Source organism: Rattus norvegicus, chromosome 13, assembly GCF_021556685.1.
Source record: "Rattus norvegicus strain SHRSP/BbbUtx chromosome 13, alternate assembly SHRSP_T2T, whole genome shotgun sequence".
NCBI lineage: Eukaryota > Metazoa > Chordata > Mammalia > Rodentia > Muridae > Rattus > Rattus norvegicus.
In genome coordinates this window covers 24,268,224-24,288,943 of record NC_141546.1, presented here as the reverse complement: position 1 = coordinate 24,288,943, position 20,720 = coordinate 24,268,224, and the positions used below count along the sequence as shown (strand labels likewise).

The 20,720-nt window shown below is 40.3% G+C and overlaps 1 protein-coding gene and 1 non-coding gene across 8 annotated transcripts in view; both read right to left on the bottom strand.

The window, feature by feature from the left end:
- Nucleotides 1–20,720, bottom strand: part of LOC148001562 (uncharacterized) — an 89,092-nt gene that overhangs the window by 31,273 nt on the left and 37,099 nt on the right. The gene's annotated exons all lie outside the window — the stretch shown is intronic.
- On the bottom strand, nucleotides 7,333–7,464 carry LOC120096395 (small nucleolar RNA SNORA17). The gene has a single exon (XR_015636418.1). It is a non-coding gene; the product is annotated as a small nucleolar RNA SNORA17 (small nucleolar RNA).

The window sequence follows — 20,720 nt, the reverse complement described above, 5'->3', positions numbered from 1 at the left end:
GGAGTTCACTGGGAGGCAGATGTTACCCTTGCACATATTACAAATGCAAATGATTATCCCCAAAGTGAACAGCCAGCACTTGGAAAAGAAGGCACACAGCATTTTCAAATAAAAGGATAGAAACAATTACACTGGCTTTGAAAAAACAATTTTCCTCTCTAGGCATTATTCTCTCAGTTCAGGGATACGAGAGTAATCATAAATGTCTGAGGAGACGAAAGGAAGAAAACAAACAATAGTGCTCATTTCTGATGGTATTCAGTGCTGAGCTGATATCTAGAAGACAAACCAATATACCAAAAGGCTATCCTCAGAGAAGTAGTAAACTATCACTTAAAAATACTATAATTTTCTCAAAAATTCAATTTTGATTACCACATACATGTGTACGAATTCGTAAGGCAAGATCTTCAAGATTTAAACCTGTGCTTTTTGTAATTTTTATAAGATGTATTTATTTTATCATTTTATGCTTATAGCTGTTTTGACTGCATGTATGTGCATAACTGGTGCATGTAGAAGTCAGAAGAGGGCATAGGAACCTCTGGACTCTAGTTAAGGTTGGTTCTGTGTGGGTGCTGGGAACCGAAAGCAATATGTGATCTTAATGACTGAGTCACTGTTCCAGTTTTTTAAACCTAGTCTTAAAGAGGATAATAGACTGCTGAGATAGGATATACCCAACATATATCATGTATAGTCATGTCTTTATTAGTTCCACATGCTCTTTGTTGGAAATAAATTACCTTTCTTTTCACTCTTCAGATTTTTTGCAATGAAACAAAATTCTTATTAAAACTTCAAACCAAAGATTATCTTGTTAGCAAGATGAATTTAAATCAACAATCAGAGCATGCTATCCTTTTTTAGTGATATTTAAAAACCTACCACATTTCTGTCTCTTTAAAGTCACATGTCTGATTTTCTTGCATGTTAGTCTCATTAGAAAGGGATGCCAGAGATAGTATCTACTTTCTCTAGCACCCCTTTATTTTTCTTCTTGACCTATCTACTTTGAAAATGCTTAGAGCAAATGCTAACATTATGCAGGAGTGACCGAGAGACTGCTTAGATAAATGATATGTTATGTTGCCACATGACTGAAGCCTAATTTACCTTGTTCGTTTTACAACTCTGCACCCTGACCCACTGAATTACCTGATCCTGTGGCTGCATTCTACATTTAAGTTGCCACTGCAGTTTGTCCACAGAGGTAGGCTGCCTCGGTGTCTGAACCCTGTGTTGTTTCGAGATAAGATCACCTGCCTTGTCTTCAACTTCTCACCTTGCCAGTTTTAACTGCCAAGTGGGCAGCAGACTGGATTCTCTTCACTTAACAAAGCAAGAAGCCTGACATGGGACTGCTAGGATATATCCTTTAGTGTTCCAACTCTCTACGTTTGCACACTCCGTTTGCACATTTATTTTCTGTGTAGTATCCTTCAGATTAGAATGGATTCTAGGTTAATTTTTTTCTTGAAAAAAATCAAATATGTTTCAAGCATTTGTAGGTTATCAAAATGAGATTTCAACCACTCTGGAGGTTCAGAAAGAAAACACAGGGGTTCCTCTGGGGTTGCTATGAAAATAAGGACACAAAGCAGGCATGATGCACTCCCTGACTTCAAGGGTCTATGGGCACTTTTTGCTAATTATCTAGGACATTAAAAATTTATAATGATACAGTATGGATGACTGGATGATAGTGTGTCTATTTTTCAATTCCACTGGTTGTACTATGTGTCAGAAAGGAAAATACACCGAATAAAAGATAAATTGACATTTTCATACATTTTTACAGCAAAGAAATATTGCGAGAGGCAATAATGAGGCTTTTTTCTGAAATTTTATGATTATAGTATTATTTTGTAGTTAAGAAAGATCAAAATCAGAGTCAAAATGCTTTCAAGAGTTTTCTACTAGCTGCTTTAGTGAACTCAGAAGTCCTTACCACTCCTAATCCTCATTTCCCCTGTACTCAATTCCCTTCAAAGTGTCATCTACATTTAAAAAGTAAAGACTAATGATATTATTAAAAAAGATTAGAAGAGTCTTTGCAACTGCCAATTAGGACTGTCATGGTCTTTCTCTCCAAGAGCTCTTCTTTGCTTTGGAGTAAGGTTGCCTCTGCTTTATTTTAAATGCTGAGTTTAAAAAGACAGAATCCTTAGGCAGGCAGCAAACAGCAGGAGCTTCCCTACCATTCAAAACATCCCAGACAGAAGTGTTCCCTTGGGTGAGCTCAGGGCTTCTTCCTTGGGGAGGATTGACTTTCACTTTACCCTTCTGTGCATCTTCAGAAATAAAACTTGCAGTCCTAAATGGACTCGTCGACACTGTGTTAGCCTTTTTTAATTTCCCAAGCCGTTTAATTTATTTTGCATAACCAGTTACTTCCTCCCTTAAGGGAAAATCTTGAAAGAGAACAAGAACTTCCCCCATTGAAGGGGACAAAGCACCTAAGTCCTGGCCAAGGCTCCTGACAGGATTGCGCCTGCGCAGATCCAGACTCAAAGCTGTGCATAACGCTGCCGGTGCCTCCTGCTCCTCAATTCTGATGAAAATGGTACATCAGGGATCCTTTTGAAATTTCACTTCGTTGTGAAATCTTGACCTTCCTTGTTCTTTCTTTCTTTTTTTTTTAAATCTCTTTATTCTTTCTTATCCCTAGGACACATCACGCTTTAAGAAAATAAAAACAGCTTCGTTAGTCAGACAGTATCTATAACAGATGTCAGTGCAACCGAGAGCCCTAAAGAGATGCAAACTACACCCTGAGCAGTCAGAAATGAATACACTCTACATCCAACAAGACAAACATGTCCAAAGGGCTATTCTAACAGATTTGACTCCACATTGCTAAGTGCTTGAGTGAATGCAGCAATAAAGGGCAGATGTATATTTTAACACCCTAGGAGTTCATTTCTGTCAATCAGCGGCAGGAATTTACTTTGAAGATATTACCTAAAGGTGTTTTGAATCACTGGACATTTGGAAGCCTAGTCTGGAGCGTGTATTTAATAGAAGAGGAATGTTTAAAAAGCTTTCTAACTATTTGAAGCTGTTATTCTGAAAATAGCATTTCAGAATAATACGGCGACGGCATTCTATTTCCAGGGGAGGCTGAAGCTCGGTCAGGGTGAGTGAATTGTTTCACAAATGTGGTATGGTGGTATGGTTGGGAAGCCAGAAACCAGAATGAACCCAGGCTAGCTACGCCCCAACCCCCATGTGCTTTGTGATTTAGACAAGTCCCTTCCAAATTTTTAGAAAGGTCAAAAATACCTCTAGCAATACAAATTAAAGAAAAACATACTCAGGTGATGGTGGCACATGATGCCAATCCTTACGCTCTGGACGCAGAGGCAGATAGAACTCTGAGGTAGTGGCTGGCCTCCTCTTCACAGGGAGTTCCAGGACCACCAGGGATACAAAGAGAAATCCTGTCTTGAAATTCAAAAACTAGAGGGCTGGAGAGATGGCTCAGCAGTTAAGAGAACTGTCTGCTCTTCTCAAGGTCCTGAGTTCAATTCCCAGCAACCACTTGGTGGCTCACAACCATGTATAATGGGATCTTCTGGCATGCAGGCATATATACAAATAGAGCACATGTATGTATAAAATAAATAAAACCTTAAAAAAATAAATAAGTGAAAAACGATGGCATTCACCGGATGTCTACTGCTCACCAAACACGAGCTTTATCTTTTCTACAAACTAAAAGCTGCACATAGTATTATCAGACTCCTAGTGCAATGTATTTCCCAAACCTGGCAGCTTAGAATAACACAGTTCCATTCTCTTATCTCTATGGAGACCTAAAATTCTAAATCCCAGTGCAGTACATTCTCACAAATATAAGACTCAAGAAGTGACTGTTTTGTGGGATGAGCATTGTTCTGTCTACCATAATAATTTCATGTTGAGATAAGGAACTGATTGTCAAAATAGTAAAAAGAATTTACCAAAAAAAGTGAGGCAGGCACAAAGGAACACAACCTCCTTCACTGATAAGAACCAAAATGGTATTAAATCTTAATGTAGTAAGGCTTATTGCATAAACCTCCTCTTCCATGAAACATCTGTCTACCTCTAGTTTCTTTGTCTTTCAGTGAATGTCAAATTAGGTAAAGGTAAATTATGGATAAACTCAAACCCAAGTTCACTTCTATAAAGGTAACTTTAAGATGATACTTCTTGTAGTAGAGGAATAAATATTTCTGAACAAAAATATCCCTGCAAAAAAGATACCTTCTTGTTCTACTTAAAATGACTGAGGTGATCAATACATTCACTCTTTATGCTGTTAGTATGTAAACAGTTGTTTGTGGACAAGGCATAGATATGGCCTCACTACAGTAATGATAACATCTGCTCTTATATTGAGAAGGCTAGGCTAATCCCATGACAGGCTTCAAATTGACAGTTAAGGAGACTAGGCCTAAATCTCTGTTTCCAAGAACTGGACAATAGAAGCTGGCCTGCAGCAAGGAAATGGGTCAGCAGCAGTTTCCAGACTCCTCACCCACTTCCTCAATAACAGTTTCCAGACCTCCCCATCAGGTTCCCAGCCCCCACACCTTGCTAATGGAATACCTGTAGAAATGGACCCAACAAGTTAACATGGAGGTCACCTACTCCAGAATTCCCTAATGTGCTTTAAATCAGGCCTGCAAGCTCCTTTGGGTGTCCCTCTTCTTGGTAATGGGAGACCTCAGTGTGCTGTAGTTCTGCAGAATAAAACACCCTGTGATTACATACTATTTGAGTGTGTGGGGTCATTCTTCGGTGAATCATGAACCCTTACAATGTCTTATCTACATCTATGTGTCCATGTTCTTAAACGTTAGCTATTGTAACTACAGTCCCAGAAGGTCAGGACGTGATTTTCATTGCTCAATTCAGTCCATATAACAGAAGCAGAAGAGTCAGAGGAACAAGGTAGACCATGGAGAAACATAACTGCATGGAATATGGAAGGGGAAATAGAGCAGTAATGATTTATTCAGTGCATTTAGTGTGCCAAGCCTGTTTTAAGCATTTTATGTACATGGACTCATCAAAGCTTACATCAGTCCTTTGCAGTAAAAATGAATATTTTATGTATGTTACAAGTGAGAAATCTGGTATTCTGGCTGAAGCCATACAACCATGAAGATCTGGAATTGTTCAGACAGACAATCTGCCCTGTTATCTACTACCTACTTCTTGCATCAAGAAGCCCTCACCTCTATGCCTCAGCATGCAGCTTGGAAACTAAACCTTAGATGATTAGGCTCCCACCCCAAGTCATTTTCTTTACTACATAGATGTGACTGGGATGCTCTAAAGGCCTAATTCTCACAGTAACTAGGTCTGAACTACTAAGATAGACAAACATGAACATACATAGAATCTAGTCATGAACCAATAATCCAGAAAACTAGTCCCCACCCTCTCCCTCTGTATCTCTCTCTGTGTACCTCTGCATCTCTGTATCTCTCTCTCTCTCTCTCTCTCTCTCTCTCTGTCTCTCTCTCTCTGTCTCTCTCTCTCTCTCTCATTGGTTCTTTGTGAGTTTCATATCATGCAGCCCAATCCCATTCATTTCCCCTCCCCTTCATACCTGACTTTCACCCTTGCATCCTCAACAGAGGAAACATTTCACTGTGTAAACTGTAGTGTGTCCCAGTGTGCCCCACACCATGTCCTTTTGTTCATACTTCTTTGATTGCAAATGTTCATTGCAATGAGTCATCGATCTGGTACCTGGCACCTGCCTTCTGCTATCACTATCAACACTGGAACCTCACTGGACTCCTCTTGGATATCTTACTGTTACCTTTCTCATGGAAATCCTGTAGTTTTGGATCTGTAGGAATAGCTCCTTCATGCCTTCCAGCAGTTCACTGATGGGGTAGATACTGCGATAAAAGAACTCAAAGCCCTGGATCTGGGCCTGAGAACTGTGTGAGGTGAGCTGCTCAGCTCTTGCCTCTCTGTACCTCCTGCCTTCAGGGCCAGCATACTTGCAAGCCCTAAATGCAGAGACAGTTCGGTGCTGCCTGGGTGAAGGGCAGGGCCCACTCTCCTGACTTCTGCAGCTGATGAGGGACAGAGCCAGTTCTCCTGCTCTCATGACCCCAGGGTTAGCTCTTCCCTCTGTCATAGGGGGCAAAGGGCATGGATGAGAGAGGGCATCAGGACACACAGCACAAAGGCAGACAATTTCAGGGCCAGCTCTACCACACTCACGCTCTCAGGGCCGACTCCCCTGCTCCCCTGCACCAGGTTCACCTTTCCTGTGCTACCCAGGTGGGGTGCAAGGTTTGCTCTCTTGAATGTTGAAGTAGGTGAGGGGCAGAGACAGCTCTTCTGCTCTCATGACTCCATCCATCAGGATCAATTCTACCAATACCATAGCGCACCAGAGAAGACAGTGTCTGCTCTTCTACACTTATGTCCTTGGGGCTAGCTCACCCACAGCTCGCCGGAGTGAGTTCTATTGTGCTGCTCAGGTGAGGTGCAGTGCCTGCTCTCCCATGTGCTACAGCAAGTGAGGGACAGTGCCAGGGCTAGGTCTTCCACCTGCAGCAGGTGGAGAGGTATGAGGTGAGAGGAGGGTATACAGGAAACTAGTAGCAGGGCCACCTCTCCTACAATTGTATCCTCAGGGCCAGCCATCCACAACTCCTTCCAAGTTCAGGGGCCACTCCCTCCAGTACTACAACTGGCTGGAGGCAGGGTCACCTCTCTTGCTCTCATGCTCCCAGGATGTCCAGGTGAGAGGTGAGGCCAGTTAGGCACGGCTCTTAAACATGAACAGCACATACCAGGGACATCTGCCTGGTCTTTAGTGGTAACTTCAGTGCAGTTGGTCCAGATGTGGTCCCACTGGTAGCACAGATTAGGAACCCACCATGGTCCCATGTGGTATCACGAACTACTAACATCAGGCTGTTTCTCACTACCTTCCAGTTACCAGTTCTGCTTCTCTTCCTTGTCCCGTCATCCTTCCTTTTCCTTCTCTTCCATTTCTCTACCATTTTTATAGTCTTCTTAGTGGCATTTAAGGTCTCTGAGTGTCTGGAGTGGTATCAGGAGAATGATGCCCTACTTGTGCAGGGCTTGGGTCATCTCCATTTTAGTCTGCCCATAAGCCTGCATGGCACCAGCCTGGTGGTCATCTCAGACTGCCTGAGCCCTCTGGTGCCCATCTGGTAGACATCTTGAGCTTGCTCACCACCCAGGGTCCATGCCCCCAGGCAGGGTTCTTCTAGTCTCCACCTGGCTTCCCATCCTGGGCCTGCCTAGCACCAGATTGATGGTCATCTCAGGCTCACTTCTTTTCAGGAAATTAAACTACTAATCATTCAGATGTTCACAGGTCAGAACACTGAGCACAGACATGGTCTTTCTCCTCTTTACCACCTACTGAAACACACGTGATGCAGCAGCCACACCTACAAAGCCTCTAGGGGAAGCACCCTAATTCTCATTACGTATAGCTCCTAAAGGGATGCTATTATTAATTCTGTTCGTGATAATATTTGTAAACAAACCAGTAAAATTATTATTGTTTAGTTAAAAGTACCTGAGGGATGTAATGCTTTGGCAGAGTGCTTTCCTAGAGTGCACAAAGCCATGGGTAAAATTGAAGCACTACAAAAGCTAAATGGAGTACAGCTGCACCCAACTGTATTTAGAAGGCAAGGCAGGAAGTTCAGAAGTTCAAAGTCATCCTTAGCTACATAGAGTTCCGTACTAGCCCCAGTCACAGACATTGTATCGAAAACTACTAAATCAATTAAAATAAAAAATAAAAGTGTTCAAATCAGCTAGCACTTGGACTAATACAATATTCATTACAAATATATTACAGAAGATTTTGTATAACTTGGTAAATATTTGGCCTTAAAATAATTAAGATCTATAACAAACAACAAACATAGCTGTAAGTTAAGGTGGTCTATGTGTGGAGGCAATACATAGTTTGACTATGGAGTAATAGGAGATAAGTCAAATTTACAATCTCTTCATGCTCTCAGCATCACAAATGAATTTCTTTTTTCATATGTTTCAAACACATTTGTGTACATATGCAGCAAAGGCCGGTAAAGGTTGTTTATATAAATATATAATAGTCTCTTGATTCACTAACACCATTAATTGTTAATTTTATCTTTTAGAGGCTCTGTAATATTAGATCAAGAACCCCCAACCAGGATACAACTTTCAAAGAATACTTAAATTTTCTGTGCTCTACTCTCACTGGACTTGTCTTACAAGAACACTTATGCTGGGACATTAAGAAAAGCTTTGCTCATCGAGGACTCATGTTTTCCATGAGGGACTGTACTGTATTTCCTGGAAGATCATTCTAAAACTAGTCAATCTAGAATGTCCAGAAGCAGAAAGATATTAGCAATAGAAGGAGATCAAATTATAGCGATGGACATAAGTCATAATTGTTTATGCATGATATTTCCATAAGAAATGTTTTTAGAATCTTTACAAAGCAACTTTTATTTTAAAAGAAGCATATACTTAATATTGCCTGATTTAAATCTTATGAAATAAATGTTAGATAAATGTCATTGTATGAGAAGTGAGAATATTGACATGTGGAGTAAGATAAGGTAGGACGCCCTAACTCAAACTCCAGTAACTATGTCTAAGCCCCTGTTCCCTCTCCTGCAGCAATGTCATTAGGAAAAGCATCTTATTAATATTTTTATCAATAATTAAAGAATGCCTTGGGGTAGATTCATTTTAATCTGGATTATAAATGAGAAACTGAAAGCAGTATTCAAATTAGTCATAACATAAAATAAAACATTATTTTTCTTTATGGCCTGTGTATATTCATGCACAAGTTACATGGATATGTGTTTGTATCATAAGCAGAATACGTTTTTTTAATCATAGTGATTAGCTGTACACACTTTGTAGTTAGCTTTTGCCCATCCATTCTATATCATCATGTAGGGAATATGTGACTTAGGAACTTGATTACAGTACAGGAGAGGGTCGTATTGTTTAAAAACAATTTTATGAGACCCAACCGCCTGGTCAGGTGGGCAATCCTGAGGCTGCAGAGCGGAAGAAACCACCAACACTGCTCACCCCTGCCCACATCCCTGGCCCAAGAGGAAACTGTATAAGGCCTCTGGGCTCCCGTGGGGGAGGGCCCAGGAGCGGCAGGACCCCTGCCAGAGACACCGCCGGACCCTGAAGGAAACAGACCGGATAAACAGTTCTCAGCACCCAAATCCCGTGGGAGGGAGAGCTAAACCTTCAGAGAGGCAGACAAGCCTGGGAAACCAGAAGAGACTGCTCCCTGCACACACATCTCGGACGCCAGATGAAAAAGCCAAAGAGCATCTGGAACCCTGGTGCACTGAAGCTCCCGGAAGGGGCGGCACAGGTCTTCCTGGTTGCTGCCGCTGCAGAGAGCCCCTGGGCAGCACCCCACGAGCAAACCTGAGCCTCGGGACCACAGGTAAGACCAAATTTTCTGCTGCGAGAAAGCTGCCTGGTGAACTCAAGACACAGGCCCACAGGAACAGCTGAAGACCTGTAGAGAGGAAAAACTACACGCCCGAAAGCAGAACACTCTGTCCCCATAACTGACTGAAAGAGAGGAAAACAGGTCTACAGCACTCCTGACACACAGGCTTATAGGACAGTCTAGCCACTGTCAGAAATAGCAGAACAAAGTAACACTAGAGATAATCTGATGGCAAGAGGCAAGCGCAGGAACCCAAGCAACAGAAACCAAGACTACATGCCATCATCGGAGCCCAATTCTCCCACCAAAACAAACCTGGAATATCCAAACACACCAGAAAAGCAAGATCTAGTTTCAAAATCATATTTGATCATGATGCTGGAGGACTTCAAGAAAGACATGAACACACTTAGGGAAGCACAGGAAAACATTAATAAACAAGTAAAAGCCTACAGAGAGGAATCGCAAAAATCCCTGAAAGAATTCCAGGAAAACACAATCAAACTGTTGAAGGAATTAAAAATGGAAATAGAAGCAATCAAGAAAGAACACATGGAAACAACCCTGGATATAGAAAACCAAAAGAAGAGACAAGGAGCTGTAGATACAAACTTCACCAACAGAATACAAGAGATGGAAGAGAGAATCTCAGGAGCAGAAGATTCCATAGAAATCATTGACTCAACTGTCAAAGATAATGTAAAGCGGAAAAAGCTACTGGTCCAAAACATACAGGAAATCCAGGACTCAATGAGAAGATCAAACCTAAGGATAATAGGTATAGAAGAGAGTGAACACTCCCAGCTCAAAGGACCAGTAAATATCTTCAACAAAATCATAGAAGAAAACTTCCCTAACCTAAAAAAAGAGATACCCATAGACATACAAGAAGCCTACAGAACTCCAAATAGATTTGACCAGAAAAGAAACACCTCCCGTCACATAATTGTCAAAACACCAAACGCACAAAATAAAGAAAGAATATTAAAAGCAGTAAGGGAAAAAGGTCAAGTAACATATAAAGGGAGACCTATCAGAATCACACCAGACTTCTCACCAGAAACTATGAAGGCCAGAAGATCCTGGACTGATGTTATACAGACCCTAAGAGACACAAATGCCAGCCCAGGTTACTGTATCCAGCAAAACTCTCAATTAACATTGATGGAGAAACCAAGATATTCCATGACAAAACCAAATTTACACAATATCTTTCTACAAATCCAGCACTACAAAGGATAATAAATGGTAAAGCCCAACATAAGGAGGCAAGCTATACCCTAGAAGAAGCAAGAAACTAATCGTCTTGGCAACAAAACAAAGAGAATGAAAGCACACAAACATAACCTCACATCCAAATATGAATATAACGGGAAGCAATAATCACTATTCCTTAATATCTCTCAATATCAATGGCCTCAACTCCCCAATAAAAAGACATAGATTAACAAACTGGATACGCAACGAGGAACCTGCATTCTGCTGCCTACAGGAAACACACCTCAGAGACAAAGACAGACACTACCTCAGAGTGAAAGGCTGGAAAACAACTTTCCAAGCAAATGGTCAGAAGAAGCAAGCTGGAGTAGCCATTCTAATATCAAATAAAATCAATTTCCAACTAAAAGTCATCAAAAAAGATAAGGAAGGACACTTCATATTCATCAAAGGAAAAATCAACCAAGATGAACTCTCAATCCTAAATATCTATGCCCCAAATACAAGGGCACCTACATACGTAAAAGAAACCTTACTAAAGCTCAAAACACACATTGCACCTCACACAATAATAGTGGGAGATTTCAACACCCCACTCTCATCAATGGACAGATCATGGAAACAGAAATTAAACAGTGATGTAGACAGACTAAGAGAAGTCATGAGCCAAATGGACTTAACGGATATTTATAGAACATTCTATCCTAAAGCAAAAGGATATACCTTCTTCTCAGCTCCTCATGGTACTTTCTCCAAAATTGACCATATAATTGGTCAAAAAACGGGCCTCAACAGGTACAGAAAGATAGAAATAATCCCATGCGTGCTATCGGACCACCACGGCCTAAAACTGGTCTTCAATAACAATAAGGGAAGAATGCCCACATATACGTGGAAATTGAACAATGCTCTACTCAATGATAACCTGGTCAAGAAAGGAATAAAGAAAGAAATTAAAAACTTTTTAGAATTTAATGAAAATGAAGATACAACATACTCAAACTTATGGGACACAATGAAAGCTGTGCTAAGAGGAAAACTCATATCGCTGAGTGCCTGCAGAAAGAAACAGGAAAGAGCATATGTCAGCAGCTTGACAGCACACCTAAAAGCTCTAGAACAAAAAGAAGCAAATACACCCAGGAGGAGTAGAAGGCAGGAAATAATCAAACTCAGAGCTGAAATCAACCAAGTAGAAACAAAAAGGACCATAGAAAGAATCAACAGAACCAAAAGTTGGTTCTTTGAGAAAATCAACAAGATAGATAAACCCTTAGCCAGACTAACGAGAGGACACAGAGAGTGTGTCCAAATTAACAAAATCAGAAATGAAAAGGGAGACATAACTACAGATTCGGAGGAAATTCAAAAAATCATCAGATCTTACTATAAAAACCTATATTCAACAAAATTTGAAAATCTTCAGGAAATGGACAATTTCCTAGACAGATACCAGGTATCGAAGTTAAATCAGGAACAGATAAACCAGTTAAACAACCCCATAACTCCTAAGGAAATAGAAGCAGTCATTAAAGGTCTCCCAACCAAAAAGAGCCCAGGTCCAGACGGGTTTAGTGCAGAATTCTATCAAACCTTCATAGAAGACCTCATACCAATATTATCCAAACTATTCCACAAAATTGAAACAGATGGAGCCCTACCGAATTCCTTCTACGAAGCCACAATTACTCTTATACCTAAACCACACAAAGACAGAACAAAGAAAGAGAACTTCAGACCAATTTCCCTTATGAATATCGACGCAAAAATACTCAATAAAATTCTGGCAAACCGAATTCAAGAGCACATCAAAACAATCATCCACCATGATCAAGTAGGCTTCATCCCAGGCATGCAGGGATGGTTTAATATACAGAAAACCATCAACGTGATCCATCATATAAACAAACTGAAAGAACAGAACCACATGATCATTTCATTAGATGCTGAGAAAGCATTTGACAAAATTCAACACCCCTTCATGATAAAAGTCCTGGAAAGAATAGGAATTCAAGGCCCATACCTAAACATAGTAAAAGCCATATACAGCAAACCAGTTGCTAACATTAAACTAAATGGAGAGAATCTTGAAGCAATCCCACTAAAATCAGGGACTAGACAAGGCTGCCCACTCTCTCCCTACTTATTCAATATAGTTCTTGAAGTTCTAGCCAGAGCAATCAGACAACAAAAGGAGATCAAAGGGATACAGATCGGAAAAGAAGAGGTCAAAATATCACTATTTGCAGATGACATGATAGTATATTTAAGTGATCCCAAAAGTTCCACCAGAGAACTACTAAAGCTGATAAACAACTTCAGCAAAGTGGCTGGGTATAAAATTAACTCAAATAAATCAGTTGCCTTCCTCTATACAAAAGAGAAACAAGCCGAGAAAGAAATTAGGGAAACAACACCCTTCATAATAGACCCAAATAATATAAAGTACCTCGGTGTGACTTTAACCAAGCAAGTAAAAGATCTCTACAATAAGAACTTCAAGACACTGAGGAAAGAAATTGAAGAAGACCTAGGAAGATGGAAAGATCTCCCATGCTCATGGATTGGCAGGATTAATATAGTAAAAATGGCCATTTTACCAAAAGCAATCTACAGATTCAATGCAATCCCCATCAAAATACCAATCCAATTCTTCAAAGAGTTAGACAGAACAATTTGCAAATTCATCTGGAATAACAAAAAACCCAGGATAGCTAAAGCTATCCTCAACAATAAAAGGACTTCAGGGGGAATCACTATCCCTGAACTCAAGCAGTATTACAGAGCAATAGTGATAAAAACTGCATGGTATTGGTATAGAGACAGACAGATAGACCAATGGAATAGAATTGAAGACCCAGAAATGAACCCACACACCTATGGTCACTTGATTTTTGACAAAGGAGCCAAAACCATCCAATGGAAAAAAGATAGCATTTTCAGCAAATGGTGCTGGTTCAACTGGAGGGCAACATGTAGAAGAATGCAGATCGATCCATGCTTATCACCCTGTACAAAGCTTAAGTCCAAGTGGATCAAGGACCTCCACATCAAACCAGACACACTCAAACTAATAGAAGAAAAACTAGGGAAGCATCTGGAACACATGGGCACTGGAAAAAATTTCCTGAACAAAACACCAATGGCTTATGCTCTAAGATCAAGAATCGACAAATGGGATCTCATAAAACTGCAAAGCTTCTGTAAGGCAAAGGACACTGTGGTTAGGACAAAACGGCAACCAACAGATTGGGAAAAGATCTTTACCAATCCTACAACAGATAGAGGCCTTATATCCAAAATATACAAAGAACTCAAGAAGTTAGACCGCAGGGAAACAAATAATCCTATTAAAAAATGGGGTTCAGAGCTAAACAAAGAATTCAGAGCTGAGGAATGCCGAATGGCTGAGAAACACCTAAAGAAATGTTCAACATCTTTAGTCATAAGGGAAATGCAAATCAAAACAACCCTGAGATTTCACCTCACACCAGTGCGATTGGCTAAGATCAAAAACTCAGGTGACAGCAGATGCTGGCGAGGATGTGGAGAAAGAGGAACACTCCTCCATTGTTGGTGGGATTGCAGACTGGTAAAACCATTCTGGAAATCAGTCTGGAGGTTCCTCAGAAAATTGGACATTGAACTGCCTGAGGATCCAGCTATACCTCTCTTGGGCATATACCCAAAAGATGCCTCAACATATAAAAGAGACACGTGCTCCACTATGTTCATCGCAGCCTTATTTATAATAGCCAGAAAATGGAAAGAACCCAGATGCCCTTCAACAGAGGAATGGATACAGAAAATGTGGTACATCTACACAATGGAATATTACTCAGCTATCAAAAACAACGAGTTTATGAAATTCGTAGGCAAATGGTTGGAACTGGAAAATATCATCCTGAGTGAGCTAACCCAATCACAGAAAGACATACATGGTATGCACTCATTGATAAGTGGCTATTAGCCCAAATGCTTGAATTACCCTAGATCCCTAGAACAAACGAAACTCAAGATGGATGATCAAAATGTGAATGCTTCACTCCTTCTTTAAATGAGGAAAAAGAATACCCTTGGCAGGGAAGGGAGAGGCAAAGATTAAAACAGAGACTGAAGGAACACCCATTCAGAGCCTGCCCCACATGTGGCCCATACATATACAGCCACCCAATTAGACAAGATGGATGAAGCAAAGAAGTGCAGACCGACAGGAGCCGGATGTAGATCGCTCCTGAGAGACACAGCCAGAATACAGCAAATATAGAGGCGAATGCTAGCAGCAAACCACTGAACTGAGAATAGGTCCCCTATTGAAGGAATCAGAGAAAGAACTGGAAGAGCTTGAAGGGGCTCGAGACTCCAAAAGTACAACAATGCCAAGCAACCAGAGCTTCCAGGGACTAAGCCACTACCTAAAGACTATACATGGACTGACCCTGGACTCTGACCCCATAGGTAGCAATGAATATCCTAGTAAGAGCACCAGTGGAAGGGGAAGCCCTGGGTCCTGCTAAGACTGAACCCCCAGTGAACTAGTCTATGGGGGGAGGGCGGCAATGGGGGGAGGGTTGGGAGGGGAACACCCATAAGGAAGGGGAGGGGGGAGGGGGATGTTTGCCCGGAAACCGGGAAAGGGAATAACACTCGAAATGCATATAAGAAATACTCAAGTTAATAAAAAAAAAAAAGAATGTAAAAAAAAAAACAATTTTATTCCTGGCTCCAATATTCAATTTTAAAATATACACATGCAGTCTGTGGGGACTTCCAAGGTAATCTAGATTGTTCTTAACTCAGAATAAAAGAATTCTGATATATGATCTTACCATGATCCACAGTGGCTTCTGGACAAGTTTTGCTAACATACAGCAACTAATATATATGGAGCAATACAAGTGGTGATCAGCAGTAGCTAGAAGAGACAGTTCTGTGAGGAAATGAAACTTATGGCCAAACCAACATCTCAAGTGTTCTCCTGTGAGGATTTTTCTAGAGTGAAATGTGTACAGGAAACCCATGTCAGTCTTGAGGATATTTGTGAAGTTGAGACATTAGTAGAGACACCAAGACCTGAGCAGAACAGGGAGAGGAAAACTGAATAAGAGTGAAGGCATGGAATAGGCCCTTGAAAAGGCTTCTCTAAAGCAGAACTATGCTAATCTCAGGACAGAACTATACCACAGTTGTCTTAGTAAAATTTAACAACAAGCCCCCAAAGAACTGGGTGCCTCTGGAGTAAATTAATTACGTCCAAGAAAATAATTCAACACTCTTTAAGAGAAAGCAAAATGCAGATAAATTTCCAGTGTCAGTATACAAACAAAACCAAAACAAGCAAAATATCTGGATATAATATAATATAATATTTACAGGGCATTAAGGGTGAGACAGAGGGACCACCAGCAAAAGCAGACCAGATGGGAAAATTAAAGTTAAAATTATCAGAATAAGACAAAAGACATTGAATGATGTTCAATAAAGGTTTTTCACTAATGTTTTATGAAAAATAGCTTTGATTCACAAACAGAAGATTTTGAAAATATCCTTGCTTCACTATAATTTGGAAATTATAAGAATTTTAAGGCATGCAAGTTCCTTTACTGGGCCCTGGGAATGATAAAATAAACAAGATAAAAATGATGGTCTATCTTCATCTCAATTTGTCAGGAAGATAACATATCCAATTAAACTACAGGGCATTCTTCCATTTACAAACTCCAGAACTTCTCAATTGAGTTTCCTACTACAAATTAACTTCATGGCCTTAAGGTTTGATTACTAAATATTACACAGAGGTTCGTACATTAAATGTATGGTCAAGCCACTAGTTATTTGAAGATATTGTGAAAACTTTGTGAGGTGACATTAGATGGAGGAAGCAGATTATTCTGGATGATCCTTGAGGGTATATTATCCCTGACCTCTTTACATCTAACTTCCCATGGAGTAAAATACCTTTGGAGTAAAAATACCATGGAGTAAAATAGCCTTTGGAGCTCTGAGCCAAAGTAGCATTTTTTTTTTTTTGTCTATAAATTTCTTCTGTTGGGTAATACAAGTAAGAAACACAAAATATTCATATTGGTGAATGAAATAATTTCTTGGACAATACATGGCTATGTGACTTCTGAGCCAGGTTTGTAATAGGAACTTATGAAACTCTGGATAAAGAATAGAGGAAACCGTAGAGTGCTGTAAGCTCAGGTTAACAGACAATTCTGGAAGGGACCAAGAAGGACAGAATGCTGATGCCAAAGACTACATAGAGACCATACTGTAGTCTTCAGATATGAGCAAGACCTTCATTGAAAATTAGACCACAGACCATCCATAGTACATATCGATCAATAATTTGCCTGCATTTTGTGTGCCCTGAAACATTACTAGAGGGCCAGGTCACATACCAAATAACATGGTAAAGGAGGTTTCTGCATAGCATAGATCCAGGCTATATCATGGCTAATGCTATGGAGAAACTGGGGCCAAAATCTAAGTAAAAAACATTGAAAAATGTGTAGTCTGACCAAGCAGAATGAGTTGAAGATCATAGTCAAATATAATATGGTAATTATGAATTAGAACAACTAAATGAAAGAAAAGAACTTTGCACTGGCCCTTGGAATCATCTCAGAAATTTACCAGACCACTCATAGTTCTTTTGCCTCAGTTACATTCAAGCACAAGGTTACAGGAGGCCTTGATTTTATCCATGTGATGTTGGTTTCTGGATATTGTAAAATATAAGAGCCCCGGAGACATGAGAGGTTCAATGAGAACTAAAAAGTGATGCTCAAAGGGCATAAGTAATGTATAACAGGTTAAAGTTCTCATTAGGAAGTCCAAGGAAAATAATGTCTGAAGCTGAAGTTATGGAGATTCCACAAAAATTCAGATACCAGAAAATGGAATGTTTGAGGAAACAACTAAGTAATCAGAGAAATCAGCCCAGAGAAGATGCTATGTGGGGTTTTAAACTTGTGTGGTGTTTTGCTGAGACAAGACTTGTGGGAGGACATGTGCTGTTTGGAGAGAATCTAAAAAGAACCCAGTGGACAGTGATGGTGCACTTGCATAGCGAGACTTCCAATGCATTGTCTACCATCTTGATCTTTGCTTTTGCTGTTTTTCAGTTCATGAGAGAGGCATGGCAGAGAACTTCTCCTGCCATCCCGGCTGGCCCTGACTTTGAACCTATTCAGTGTATGCCTGGTGGTTTCTGCTGGAACATGCCTCTTCTGCTGATTTGGGCTTTTTATCTTGACACTAATGAACTGGATTGCAGGTATTCTGAAAAACAGAGATTGGACTCACTCTAGGAAACTACTAAACCTGTCCACATCCCCTTGTTCAATTACCATCTTTTCTCCCCTAGCTTTGGGTGGTGGGCTAGAAGGGATGTGGAAGCATTTGATAACCTTTACTAAAATAGGTTTAAAAAAATCTAAGCCTACACTGAAGGGTGTAATTAAGTCAAAGAACACCATCAATAGGCACAATGGTAGACCTTGGAATGAGAAGATATCCACCAATTCTACATATGACAGAGGTCTAATATTGAAAATATACAAAGAACTCAGTCATCAACAAACCAAATAACCCAAGTTAAAAATGAGATACATATCTAAACAGAAAATTTTCAATAGAGGAATCTAAAATGGCTAGGAAATTATTAAAGGAATATTTAATACCCTCAGCCATTAGAGAAATGCAAATCAAAATAACTCTGAGATTCCACCTTTCACCTGTCAGAATGGCTAAGATAAAAAACATCCTCATGCTAGTGAGTATATAGAGCAAGGGGAATATTCCTCCATTACTGGTGGGAGGGCAAACTTTTACAGTCACTTTGGAAATCAATATGGGGGGTTCTCAGAAAATTGGAAATTGATTTACCTGAAAACCCTACTCCTATTCCTAGGAGTAATACTACTCCTAGAATTATACCTAAAAGAGACTCTACCTTACTACAAGAACACTTGCTCAACTATGTTCATTGCAGTTTTATTCATAATATCCAGAAATTGAAAGCAACCTAGATGTTCTTCATCTGAAGAACTGATAAAGAGTATGTGGTTCATTTACACAGTGTTGTATCACTCAGCTGTTTTAAAAAATGACATCATGAAATTTGTAGACAAAATGATGGAACTAGAAGAAAAAAATTATCCTGAGTGATGTAACCCAGAACTAGAAAGACAAGTATAGTTTATACTCAATTACAAATGTTTGTTAGCTGTTAAGTAAAGAATAATCGTGTTAAAATCTATAGACCCAGGGAGGCTAGGAAACAGGGAGACCTGCATGGATAGAGTACATGAATCTCCCTTGGAAAAAGAAATAGAATAGATTTTGTGGGTGGAGTAGGGGCAGGTGGGATGGGAACAGGAGGGATCAGGTGAGGGTAGAGGGAGAGAGTGAAGGGAGAGACAACTGTAATTGGAGAGGGGGCATTGGAGGAGGTGATGATATAAAAACACAGTTTAGTGGAAACTTCTTGGTTAGGACAACTTTAACAAGGACTCCTAGCAATGAGTGATATAAAGCCATGTTCTGTAACTAGGCAAGGTCTCAAGTGGTGGGATAGAGACCGTACTTCAGCCACAAAACCTTAGGTCTACAAACCTCTGAAGTACACATTTCTAGTTTCTTTGGAGACTCAGTTGTGTCATGTGATGTTTTCCTGAAAATAGTCCTATGAAAGGATGTTTTTCCTAAAGCAGACATGTGGAAGGATGTTTTGCTAAGAATAGACACAGGGTGTTTTTCTGGAAGCAGCCTGGAAAGAGGGCATGTGAAGTTTTGCTAGAGTGGATGCTTGAGAGAACAAATGATGTTTGGAGAGGGTATACATATAATCCAACACATGATGTTGTGTGGTATTGGTGTGCCTTACCATTCTCTTTCGGTCACTGTTTGTCCTGACTTCATAAAAAAAGGGGCACCAATGAACTTCTTGTGATGTTCTGCTTCTTGCCCCTTCTGTAGCCTTGGGCTAATTGGCAGAGACTCTCAGTTTCTTCTGGATGGAACTGTCATTGCTAGTTTGTGAATGGTGTTTGAGTGTATCTAGTTACCACTGCTGATTCATGTGAACTGAGCTGTTGATATCCTGATAATGCAGATTAAATTTGCTCTGAAGAACTATTTCTAAACATGTCCACATCCTTCTTTTCCCTAGTAACCTTTTATTTCAACTACCTTGGTGAGTAGTAGGCTAGAAGGAAGTTTAAAGCATTCAAGAATCCTTATTAAAAGTAGATTTTGAAAAATTGGAGCCTATGAATCTCTCCTGCCTACAAGATATACTGATTAATGGTGGCTCAGGGCTTGTTGGAGTCAGTAACCAAGGACTGACCTAACTTGTCAACAAGATGCCTGGATGACCAGGAACCAGTAGCTAGATAGAGACCTAGGCTAGAACCAAACCTTTTTGGGGTGTGAGTAAATGAAATGAAATGATACTTTGCTATAGTCATAGAACATGCCTAACCCAATCTTCATTAGAGAAACTTTGGTGGGAGCAGATGCAGAGACCTACAGCCAAACAGTAGGAAGACCTCAGAGAACCCCTTGGAAAAGGGAGAGAAGGAATGTTAACAGCCAGAAGGAGTGAGGATGCCAGAAAAACATACCAACAGAATCAACTAAGCAGGGCTCATAGGAACTCACAGAAACTGAAATGCCAATCAAGGAGCCTGCACAAGTCTGAGCTAGGTCCTCTGCATACATTTTTTGAGTTGGGCAGCCTGGAGTTCTTGTGGGACTCCTAGCAGTGGGACTGAGGAGGTGTCTCTGACTTTTCTTGCCTGCTCTTATGACCCTTTTCCTCCTACTGGAATGCGTTGTCCAATTTTGATATTAGGGGTTGTACCTACTCATATTGAAGCTTGCTATAATGTGTCTTTAATATCTCTGGATAGCCTGTTATTTTCTGAAGGGAAACAGAGGAACAGTGGATCTTGGAGATAGGAGATGTAGATGGAGGAACTAGGAGGAGTTGGAAGAGGCC